This window comes from Pongo abelii, chromosome 10 (genome assembly GCF_028885655.2).
Source record: "Pongo abelii isolate AG06213 chromosome 10, NHGRI_mPonAbe1-v2.0_pri, whole genome shotgun sequence".
NCBI classification, from domain to species: Eukaryota; Metazoa; Chordata; class Mammalia; order Primates; family Hominidae; genus Pongo; species Pongo abelii.
The window spans coordinates 108,150,321-108,162,334 of record NC_071995.2 but is presented as its reverse complement, the minus strand read 5'-3'; the positions used below and the strand labels follow the sequence as shown (position 1 = coordinate 108,162,334).

The 12,014-nt window shown below is 58.3% G+C and overlaps 1 protein-coding gene across 1 annotated transcript in view; it reads right to left on the bottom strand.

Annotated features, from left to right (window-relative positions):
- MYO1H (myosin IH) overlaps positions 1-12,014 on the bottom strand; it is a 202,391-nt gene that overhangs the window by 74,151 nt on the left and 116,226 nt on the right. The gene's annotated exons all lie outside the window — the stretch shown is intronic.

Genomic DNA, 12,014 nt, shown 5'->3' with positions numbered 1-12,014 from the left:
CAAGGACACATGGGCAAACTCCCCACGAAGGACACATGAGAAACTCCCCACCAAGGACACATGGCAAAGTCCCCACCAAGGACACATGGAAACCTCCCCACGAAGGACACATGGAAACCTCCCCACCAAGGACACATGGAAACCACCCCACCAAGGACACATGGAAACCTCCCCACCAAGGACATATGGAAACCACCCCACCAAGGACACATGGAAAACTACCCAGCAAGGACACATGGGAAGGACCCAGCAAGGACACATGGGAAGCTCCCCAGGAAGGACACAGGGGAAGCTTCCCAGCAAGGATACCGGGGAAGCTCCTCAGCAAGAATTCGAGGAAAGCTCCCCAGGAAGACCACATGGGAAACTCCCCAGCAACACCACATGGGAAACTCCCCACCAACAGCACATGGGAAACTCCCCACCAACACCACATGGGAAACTCCCCACCAACACCACATGGGAAACTCCCCACCAACACCACATGGGAAACTCCCCACCAACGACACATGGGAAACTCCCCACCAACGACACATGGGAAACTCCCCACCAACGACACATGGGAAACTCCCCACCAACGACACATGGGAAACTCCCCACCAACGACACATGGGAAACTCCCCACCAACGACACCTAGAAACCTCACCACCAATGACACCTGGAAACCTCCCCACGAAGGACACATGACAAACTCCCCACGAAGGACACATGGCAAACTCCCCACGAAGGACACATGGCAAGCTCCCCACCAAGGACACGTGGCAAGCTCCCCACCAAGGACACATGGCATGCTCGCAGCAAGGACACATGGCAAACTGCCCACCAAGGACACACGGCAAGGTCCCCACCAAGGGCACATGGCAAACTCCCCACCAAGGACACATGGCACACCCCCCACCAAGGAATCACGGTAGACTCCCCAGGAAGGACACATGGCAGACTCCCCACCAAAGACACATGGCACACTCCCCACCAAGGGCACATGGCGCACTACCCAACAAGGGCACATGGCACACACCCAAGGACACATGGCACACTCCCCACCAAGGACACATGGCACACTCCCCACGAAGGACACATGGCACACTCCCCACGAAGGACACATGGCACACTCGACACCAAGGACACATGGCACACTTCCCACCAAGGACACATGGCACACTCCCCACCAAGGACACATGGCAAACTCCCCACCAAGGACACATGTCACACTCCCCACCAAGGACACATGTCACACTCCCCACCAAGGACACATGGAAACGTCCGCACCAAGAACACATGGAAACGTCCCCACCAAGGACACATGGATACTTCCCCACCAACGACACATGGAAACCTCCCCACCAAGGACACATGGAAACCTCCCCACCAAGAACACATGGCAAACTCCCCACCAAGGACACATGGGAAACTCCCCACGAAGGACACATGGCAAGCTCGCCACCAAGGACACATGGCAAGCTCCCCAACAAGGACACATGGCATGCTCCCCTCCAAGGACACATGGCAAGTTCCCACCAAGGACACATGGCAAGCTCCCCACCAAGGACACATGGCAGGCTCCCCACCAAGGGCACATGACACGCTCCCCACCAAGGGCACATGGCACGCTCCCCACCAAGGGCACATGGCAGGCTCCCCACCAAGGGCACATGGCAGACTCCCCACCAAGGGCACATGGCAGACTCCCCACCAAGGGCCCATGGCACACACCCGACCAAGGACACATGGCACACACCCCACCAAGGACACATGGCACACTCCCCACCAAGGACACATGGCACACTCCCCACCAAGGACACATGGCACTCTCCCCGCCAAGGACACATGGCACACTGCCCGCCAAGGACACATGGCACACTCCACGCCAAGGACACATGGGCAAACTCGCCACGAAAGACACATGAGAAACTCCCCACCAAGGACACATGGCAAAGTCCCCACCAAGGACACATGGAAACCTCCCCACCAAGGACACATGGAAACCTCCCCACCAAGGACACATGGAAACCTCCCCACCAAGGACACATGGAAACCACCCCACCAAGGACACATGGAAAACTACCCAGCAAGGACACATGGGAAGCTCCCCAGGAAGGACACAGCGGAAGCTTCCCAGCAAGGATACCGGGGAAGCTTCCCAGCAAGGACACAGGCGAAGCTCCCCATCAAGGACACAGGGGAAGCTCCCGAGCAAGGACACAGGGGAAGCTCCCCAGCAAGGACACATGGGAAGCTCCCCAGGAAAGACACAGGGGAAGCTCCCCATCAAGGACACAGAGGAAGCTCCTCAGCAAGAATTCAAGGAAAGCTCCCCAGGAACACCACATGGGAAACTCCCCAGCAACACCACATGGGAAACTCCCCAGCAACACCACATGGGAAACTCCCCAGCAACACCACATGGGAAACTCCCCAGCAACACCACATGGGAAACTCCCCAGCAACACCACGTGGGAAACTCCCCAGCAACACCACGTGGGAAACTCCCCAGCAACACCACGTGGGAAACACCCCACCAACACCACGTGGGAAACTCCCCACCAACACCACGTGGGAAACGCCCCACCAACACCACGTGGGAAACGCCCCACCAACACCACGTGGGAAACTCCCCAGCAACACCACGTGGGAAACTCCCCAGCAACACCACATGGGAAACTCCCCAGCAACACCACATGGGAAACTCCGCACGAACACCACATGGGAAACTCCCCACGAACACCACATGGGAAACTCCCCACCAACGACACATGGGAAACTCCCCACGAACGACACATGGGAAACTCCCCACCAACGACACATGGGAAACTCCCCACCAACGACACCTGGAAACCTCCCCACGAAGGACACATGACAAACTCCCCACGAAGGACACATGGCAAACTCCCCACGAAGGACACATGGCAAGCTCCCCACCAAGGACACATGGCAAGTTCCCCACGAAGGACACATGGCATGCTCGCAGCAAGGACACATGGCAAACTGCCCACCAAGGACACATGGCAAGGTCCCCACCAAGGGCACATGGCAAACTCCCCACCAAGGACACACGGCACACCCCCCAACAAGGACACACGGCAGACTCCCCACAAAGGACACACGGCAGACTCCCCACCAAAGACACATGGCACACTCCCCACCAAGGGCACATGGCAGACTCCCCACCAAGGGCACATGGCAGACTCCCCACCAAGGGCACATGGCAGACTCCCCACCAAGGGCACATGGCAGACTCCCCACCAAGGGCACATGGCACACTCCCCACCAAGGACACATGGAAACCTCCCCACCAAGCACACATGGAAACCTCCCCACCAAGGACACATGGAAACCTCCCCACCAAGGACACATGGAAACCTCCCCACCAAGGACACATGGAAACCTCCCCACCAAGGACACATGGCACACTCCCCAGCAAGAAAAGGAAAGCTCCCCAGCAAGAACTCAAGGAAAGCTCCCCAGGAACACCACATTGGAAACTCCCCACGAATACCACATGGGAAACTCCCCACCAACGACACATGGGAAACTCCCCACCAACGACACATGGGAAACTCCCCACCAACGACACATGGGAAACTCCCCACTAACGACACATGGGAAACTCCCCACCAAAGACACATGGAAACCTCCCCACCAACGACACATGGAAACCTCCCCACGAAGGACACATGGCAAACTCCCCACGAAGGACACATGGGAAACTCCCCACGAAGGACACATGGCAAACTCCCCACGAAGGAGAAATGGCAAGCTCCCCACCAAGGAAACATGGCAAGCTCCCCAACAAGGACACATGGCAAGCTCTCCACCAAGGACAGATGGCAAGCTCCCCACCAAGGGCACATGGCAAACTCCCACCAAGGACACATGGTACACCCCCCACCAAGGACACATGGCAGACTCCCCACCAAGGACACATGGCAGACTCCCCACCAAGGACACATGGGAGACTCCCCACCAAGGGCACATGGCACACTCCCCACCAAGGGCACATGGCACGCTCCCCACCAAGGACACATGGCACGCTCCCCACCAAGGACACATGGCAAACTCCCCACCAAAGACACAGGGAAACCTCCCCACCAAGGACACAGGGCACACTCCCCACCAAGGACGCATGGCACACTCCCCGCCAAGGACACATGGCATACTGCCCGCCAAGGACACATGGCACACTCCACGCCAAGGACACATGGGCAAACTCCCCACGAAGGACACATGAGAAACTCCCCACCAAGGACACATGGCAAAGTCCCCACCAAGGACACATGGAAACCTCCCCACGAAGGACACATGGAAACCTCCCCACCAAGGACACATGGAAACCTCCCCACCAAGGACACATGGAAACCTCCCCACCAAGGACATATGGAAACCACCCCACCAAGGACACATGGAAAACTACCCAGCAAGGACACATGGGAAGGTCCCCAGCAAGGACACATGGGAAGCTCCCCAGGAAGGACACAGGGGAAGCTTCCCAGCAAAGATACCGGGGAAGCTCCTCAGCAAGAATTCGAGGAAAGCTCCCCAGGAACACCACATGGGAAACTCCCCAGAAACACCACATGGGAAACTCCCCAGCAACACCACATGGGAAATTCCCAACCAACACCACATGGGAAACTCCCCACCAACACCACATGGGAAACTCCCCACCAACACCACATGGGAAACTCCCCACCAACACCACATGGGAAACTCCCCACCAACGACACATGGGAAACTCCCCACCAACGACACATGGGAAACTCCCCACCAACGACACATGGGAAACTCCCCACCAACGACACCTGGAAACCTCACCACCAATGACACCTGGAAACCTCCCCACGAAGGACACATGACAAACTCCCCACGAAGGACACACGGCAAACTCCCCACGAAGGACACATGGCAAGCTCCCCACCAAGGACACGTGGCAAGCTCCCCACCAAGGACACATGGCATGCTGGCAGCAAGGACACATGGCAAACTGCCCACCAAGGACACATGGCAAGGTCCCCACCAAGGGCACATGGCAAACTCCCCACCAAGGACACATGGCACACCCGCCACCAAGGAATCACGGTAGACTCCCCACAAAGGACACATGGCAGACTCCCCAACAAAGACACATGGCACACTCCCCACCAAGGGCACATGGCACACTACCCAACAAGGGCACATGGCACACACCCAACCAAGGACACATGGCACACTCCCCACCAAGGACACATGGCACACTCCCCACGAAGGACACATGGCACACTCCCCACGAAGGACACATGGCACACTCCCCACCAAGGACACATGGCAAACTCCCCAAGAAGGACACATGGAAACCTCCCCACCAAGGACACATGGCAAACTCGCCACCAAGGACACATGGCACACTCGACACCAAGGACACATGGCACACTCCCCACCAAGGACACATGTCACACTCCCCACCAAGGACACATGTCACACTCCCCACCAAGGACACATGGAAACGTCCGCACCAAGGACACATGGAAACGTCCCCACCAAGGACACATGGATACCTCCCCACCAACGACACGTGGCAAACTCCCCACCAAGGACACATGGGAAACTCCCCACGAAGGACACATGGCAAGCTCGCCACCAAGGACACATGGCAAGCTCCCCAACAAAGACACATGGCATGCTGCCCTCCAAGGACACATGGCAAGCTCCCCACCAAGGACACATGGCATGCTCCCCACCAAGGGCACATGGCAGGCTCCCCACCAAGGGCACATAGCAGGCTCCCCACCAAGGACACATGGCAGGCTCCCCACCAAGGGCACATGGCAGGCTCCCCACCAAGGGCACATGGGAAACTCCCCAACAAGGACACATGGCACACTCCCCACCAAGGACACATGGCACACTCCCCACCAAGGACACATGGCACACTCCCCACCAAGGACACATGGCACACTCCCCGCCAAGGACACATGGCACACTGCCCGACAAGGACACATGGCACACTCCCCGACAAGGACACATGGCACACTGCCCGACAAGGACACATGGCACACTCCACGCCAAGGACACATGGGCAAACTCCCCACGAAAGACACATGAGAAACTCCCCACCAAGGACACATGGCAAAGTCCCCACCAAGGACACACGGAAACCTCCCCACCAAGGACACACGGAAACCTCCCCACCAAGGACACACGGAAACCTCCCCATCAAGGACACACGGAAACCACCCCACTAAGGACACATGGAAAACTACCCAGCAAGGACACATGAGAAGGTCCCCAGCAAGGACACATGGGAAGCTCCCCAGGAAGGACACAGGGGAAGCTTCCCAGCAAGGACACCGGGGAAGCTCCCCAGCAAGGACACAGGCGAAGCTCCCCAGCAAGGACACAGGCGAAGCTCCCCAGCAAGGACACAGGGGAAGGTCCCGAGCAAGGACACAGGGGAAGCTCCCCAGCAAGGACACAGGGGAAGCACCCCAGCAAGGACACAGGGGAAGCTCCCCAGGAAGGACACAGGGGAAGCTCCCCAGCAAGGACACAGAGGAAGCTCCTCAGCAAGAATTCAAGGAAAGCTCCCCAGGAACACCACATGGGAAACTCCCCAGCAACACCACATGGGAAACTCCCCAGCAACACCACATGGGAAACTCCCCAGCAACACCACATGGGAAACTCCCCACCAACAACACATGGGAAACTCACCACCAACACCACATGGGAAACTCCCCACCAACACCACATGGGAAACTCCCCACCAACACCACATGGGAAACTCCCCAGCAACACCACATGGGAAACTCCCGACGAACACCACATGGGAAACTCCCCACGAACACCACATGGGAAACTCCCCACCAACGACACATGGGAAACTCCCCACCAACGACACATGGGAAACTCCCCACCAACGACACCTGGAAACCTCCCCACAAAGGACACATGACAAACTCCCCACGAAGGACACATGGCAAACTCCCGACGAAGGACACATGGCAAGCTCCCCACCAAGGACACCTGGCAAGTTCCCCACGAAGGACACATGGCATGCTCGCAGCAAGGACACATGGCAAACTGGCCACCAAGGACACATGGCAAGGTCCCCACCAAGGGCACATGGCAAACTCCCCACCAAGGACACATGGCACACCCCCCACCAAGGACACATGGCACACACCCCACCAAGGACACATGGCACACTCCCCACCAAGGGCACATGGCACACACCCCGCCAAGGACACGTGGCACACTCCCCACCAAGGACACGTGGCACACCTCCCACCAAGGACACGTGGCACACTCCCCACCAAGGACACATGGCAAACTCTCCACCAGGGACACGTGGAAACCTCCCCACCAAGGACACAAGGCAAACTCGCCACCAAGGACACATGGCACACTCCCCACGAAGGACACATGGCACACTCCCCTCCAAGGACACATGGCACACTCCCCACCAAGGACACATGGCACACTCCCCACCAAGGACACATGTCACACTCCCCACCAAGGACACATGGAAACGTCCGACACATGGCACACTCCCCTCCAAGGACACATGGCACACTCCCCACCAAGGACACATGTCACACTCCCCACCAAGGACACATGGAAACGTCCGCACCAAGGACACATGGAAACGTCCCCACCAACGACACATGCAAACCTCCCCACCAAGGACAAATGGCAAACTCCCCACCAAGGACACATGGCACACTCCCCACCAAGGACACATGGCACACTCCCCACCAAGGACACATGGCACACTCCCCACCAAGGACACATGGCACACTCCCCGCCAAGGACACATGGCACACTGCCCGCCAAGGACACATGGCACACTCCACGCCAAGGACACATGGGCAAACTCCCCACAAAAGACACATGAGAAACTCCCCACCAAGGACACATGGCAAAGTCCCCACCAAGGACACATGGAAACCTCCCCACCAAGGACACATGGAAACCTCCCCACCAAGGACACATGGCACACTCCCCACCAAGGACACATGGCACACTCCCCGCCAAGGGCACATGGCACACTGCCCGCCAAGGACACATGGCACACTCCACACCAAGGACACATGGGCAAACTCCCCACGAAAGACACATGAGAAACTCCCCACCAAGGACACAGGGCAAAGTCCCCACCAAGGAAACATGGAAACCTCCCCACCAAGTTCACATGGAAACCTCCCCACCAAGGACACATGGAAACCACCCCACCAAGGACACACGGAAAACTACCCAACAAGGACACATGGGAAGTTCCCCAGCAAGGACACATGGGAAGCTCCCCAGGAAGGACACATCGGAAGCTTCCCAGCAAGGATACCGGGGAAGCTTCCCAGCAAGGACACAGGCGAAGCTCCCCACCAAGGACTCAGGGGAAGCTCCCGAGCAAGGACACAGGGGAAGCTCCCCAGCAAGGACACAGGGGAAGCACCCCAGCAAGGACACAGGGGAAGCTCCCCAGGAAGGACACAGGGGAAGCTCCCCAGGAAGGACACAGGGGAAGCTCCACAACCAGAATTCAAGGAAAGCTCCCCAGGAAAACCACATGGGAACCTCCCCAGCAACACCACATGGGAAACTCCTCAGCAACACCACATCGGATACTCCGCAGCAACACCACATCGGATACTCCCCAGCAACACCACATGGCAAACTGCCCAGCAACACCACATGGGAAACTCCCCAGCAACACCACATGGGAAACTCCCCAGCAACACCACATGGGAAACTCCCCAGCAACACCACATGGGAAACTCCCCACCAATGACACATGAGAAACTCCCCACCAACGACACATGGGAAACTCCCCACCAACGACACATGGGAACCTCCCCACCAACGACACATGGGAACCTCCCCACCAAAGACACATGGGAACCTCCCCACCAACGACACATGGGAACCTCCCTACGAAGGACACATGGAAACCTCCCCACGAAGGACAGAAGGCAAACTCCCCACGAAGGACACATGGCAAACTCCCCACGAAGGACACATGGCAAACTCCCCACGAAGGACACATGGCAAACTCCCCACGAAGGACACATGGCAAACTCCCCACGAAGGACACATGGCAAACTCCCCACGAAGAACACATGGCAAGCTCCCCACCAAGGACACGTGGCAAGCTCCCCACCAAGGACACATGGCATGCTCCCCACCAAGGACACATGGCAAGCTCCCCACCAAGGGCACATGGCAAACTCCCCACCAAGGGCACATGGCACACTCCCCACCAAGGACAGACGGCAGACTCCCCACCAAGGACAGACGGCAGACTCCACACCAAGGGCACACGGCAGACTCCCAACAAGGGCACACGGCACACTCCCCACCAAGGGCACACGGCACACTCCCCACCAAGGGCACACGGCACACTCCCCACCAAGGGCACACGGCACACTCCCCACCAAGGGCACACGGCACACTCCCCACCAAGGACACACGGCACACTCCCCACCAAGGACACACGGCACACTCCCCACCAAGGACACACGGCACACTCCCCAACAAGGACACACGGCACACTCCCCACCAAGGACACACGGCAAACTCCCCACCAAGGACACATGGAAACCTACACACCAAGAACACATGGCAAACTCCCCACCAAGGACACATGGCACACTCCCCACCAAGGACACATGGCACACTCCCCACCAAGGACACATGGCACACTCCCCACCAAGGACACATATCACACTCCCCACCAAGGACACATGGAGACGTCCCCACCAAGGACACATGGAGACGTCCCCACCAAGGACACATGGAGACCTCCCCACCAAGGACACATGGAGACCTCCCCACCAAGGACGCATGGAAAACTCCCCACCAAGGGCACATGGCACGCTCCCCACCAAGGACACATGGCAGACTCCCCACCAAGGGCACATGGCAGACTCCCCACCAAGGGCACATGGCACACTCCCCACGAAGGACACATGGAAACGTCCCCACCAAGGACACATGGAAACCTCCCCACCAAGGACACATGGAAACCTCCCCACCAAGGACACATGGCACACTCGTCACTAAGGACACATGGCACACTCCCCACCAAGGACACATGGCACACTCCCCACCAAGGACACATGTCACATTCCCCACCAAGGACACATATCACACTCCCCACCAAGGACACATGGAAACGGCCCCACCAAGGACACATGGATACTTCCCCACCAAGCACACTTGGAAACCTCCTCACCAAGGACACATGGCAAACTCGCCACCAAGGACGCATGGCAAACCCCCCACCAAGGACGCATGGCAAACCCCCCACCAAGGACGCATGGCAAACCCCCCACCAAGGGCGCATGGCAAACCCCCCACCAAGGGCGCATGGCAAACCCCCCACCAAGGGCGCATGGCAAACCCCCCACCAAGGGCGCATGGCAAACCCCCCACCAAGGGCGCATGGCAAACTCCCCACCAACAGCGCATGGGAAACTCCCCACCAACGGCGCATGGCAAACTCCCCATCAACGACGCATGGAAACTCCCCACCAAGGACGCATGGCACACTCCCCACGAAGGACGCATGGCACACTCCCCACCAAGGAGACATGGCACACTCCCCACCAAGGAGACATGGCACACTTCCCACGAAGGACACATTGCACAATTCCCACGAAGGACACATGGAAACGTCCCCACCAAGGGAACATGGAAACGTCCCCACCAAGGACACATGGAAACCTCCCCACCAAGGACACATGGAAACCTCCCCACCAAGGACACAGGGCACACTCCCCACCATGGACACATGGCACACTTCCCACCAAGGACACATGGCACACTCCCCACCAAGGACCCATGATAAACTCTCCACGAAGGACACATGGTAAACTCCCCACACCAAGGACACATGGCCAACTCCCCACCAAGGACACATGGCACACTCCCCGCCAAGGGCACATGGCACACTGCCCGCCAAGGGCACATGGCACACTCCACGCCAAGGACACATGGGCAAACTCCCCACGAAAGACACATGAGGAACTCCCCACCAAGGACACATGGCAAAGTCCCCACCAAGGACACATGGAAACCTCCCCACCAAGGACACATGGAAACCTCCCCACCAAGGACACATGGAACCACCCCACCAAGGACACATGGAAAACTACGCAGCAAGGACACATCGGAAGGTCCCCAGCAAGGACACATGGGAAGGTCCCCAGCAAGGACACAGGGGAAGCTTCCCAGGAAGGACACCGGGGAAGCTCCCCAGCAAGGACACAGGCGAAGCTCCCCAGCAAGGACACAGGGGAAGCTCCCGAGCAAGGACACTGGGGAAGCTCCCCAGCAAGGACACAGGCGAAGCTCCCCAGCAACGACACAAGGGAAGCTCCCGAGCAAGGACACAGGGGAAGCTCCCCAGCAAGGTCACAGGGGAAGCACCCCAGCAAGGATACCGGGGAAGCTCCCCAGGAAGGACACAGGGGAAGCTCCCCAGCAAGGACACAGGGGAAGCTCCCCAGCAAGAATTCAAGGAAAGCTCCCCAGGAACACCACATGGGAAACTCCCCAGCAACACCACATGGGAAACTGCCCAGCAACACCACGTGGGAAACTGCCCAGCAACACCACGTGGGAAACTCCCCAGCAACACCACGTGGGAAACTCCCCAGCAACACCACGTGGGAAACTCCCCAGCAACACCACTCGGGAAACTCCCCAGCAACACCACATGGGAAACTCCCCAGCAACACCACATGGGTAACTCCCCAGCAACACCACATGGGAAACTCCCCAGCAACACCACATGAGAAACTCCCCAGCAACTACACATGGGAAACTCCCCGCCAACGACACATGGGAAACTCCCCGCCAACGACACATGGGAAACTCCCCGCCAACGACACATGGCAAACTCCCCACGAAGGACACATGGAAAACTCCCCACGAAGGACACATGGCAAACTCCCCACGAAGGACACATGTCACACTCCCCACCAAGGACACATGGCAAGCTCCCCACCAAGGACACATGGCAAGCTCCCCACCAAGG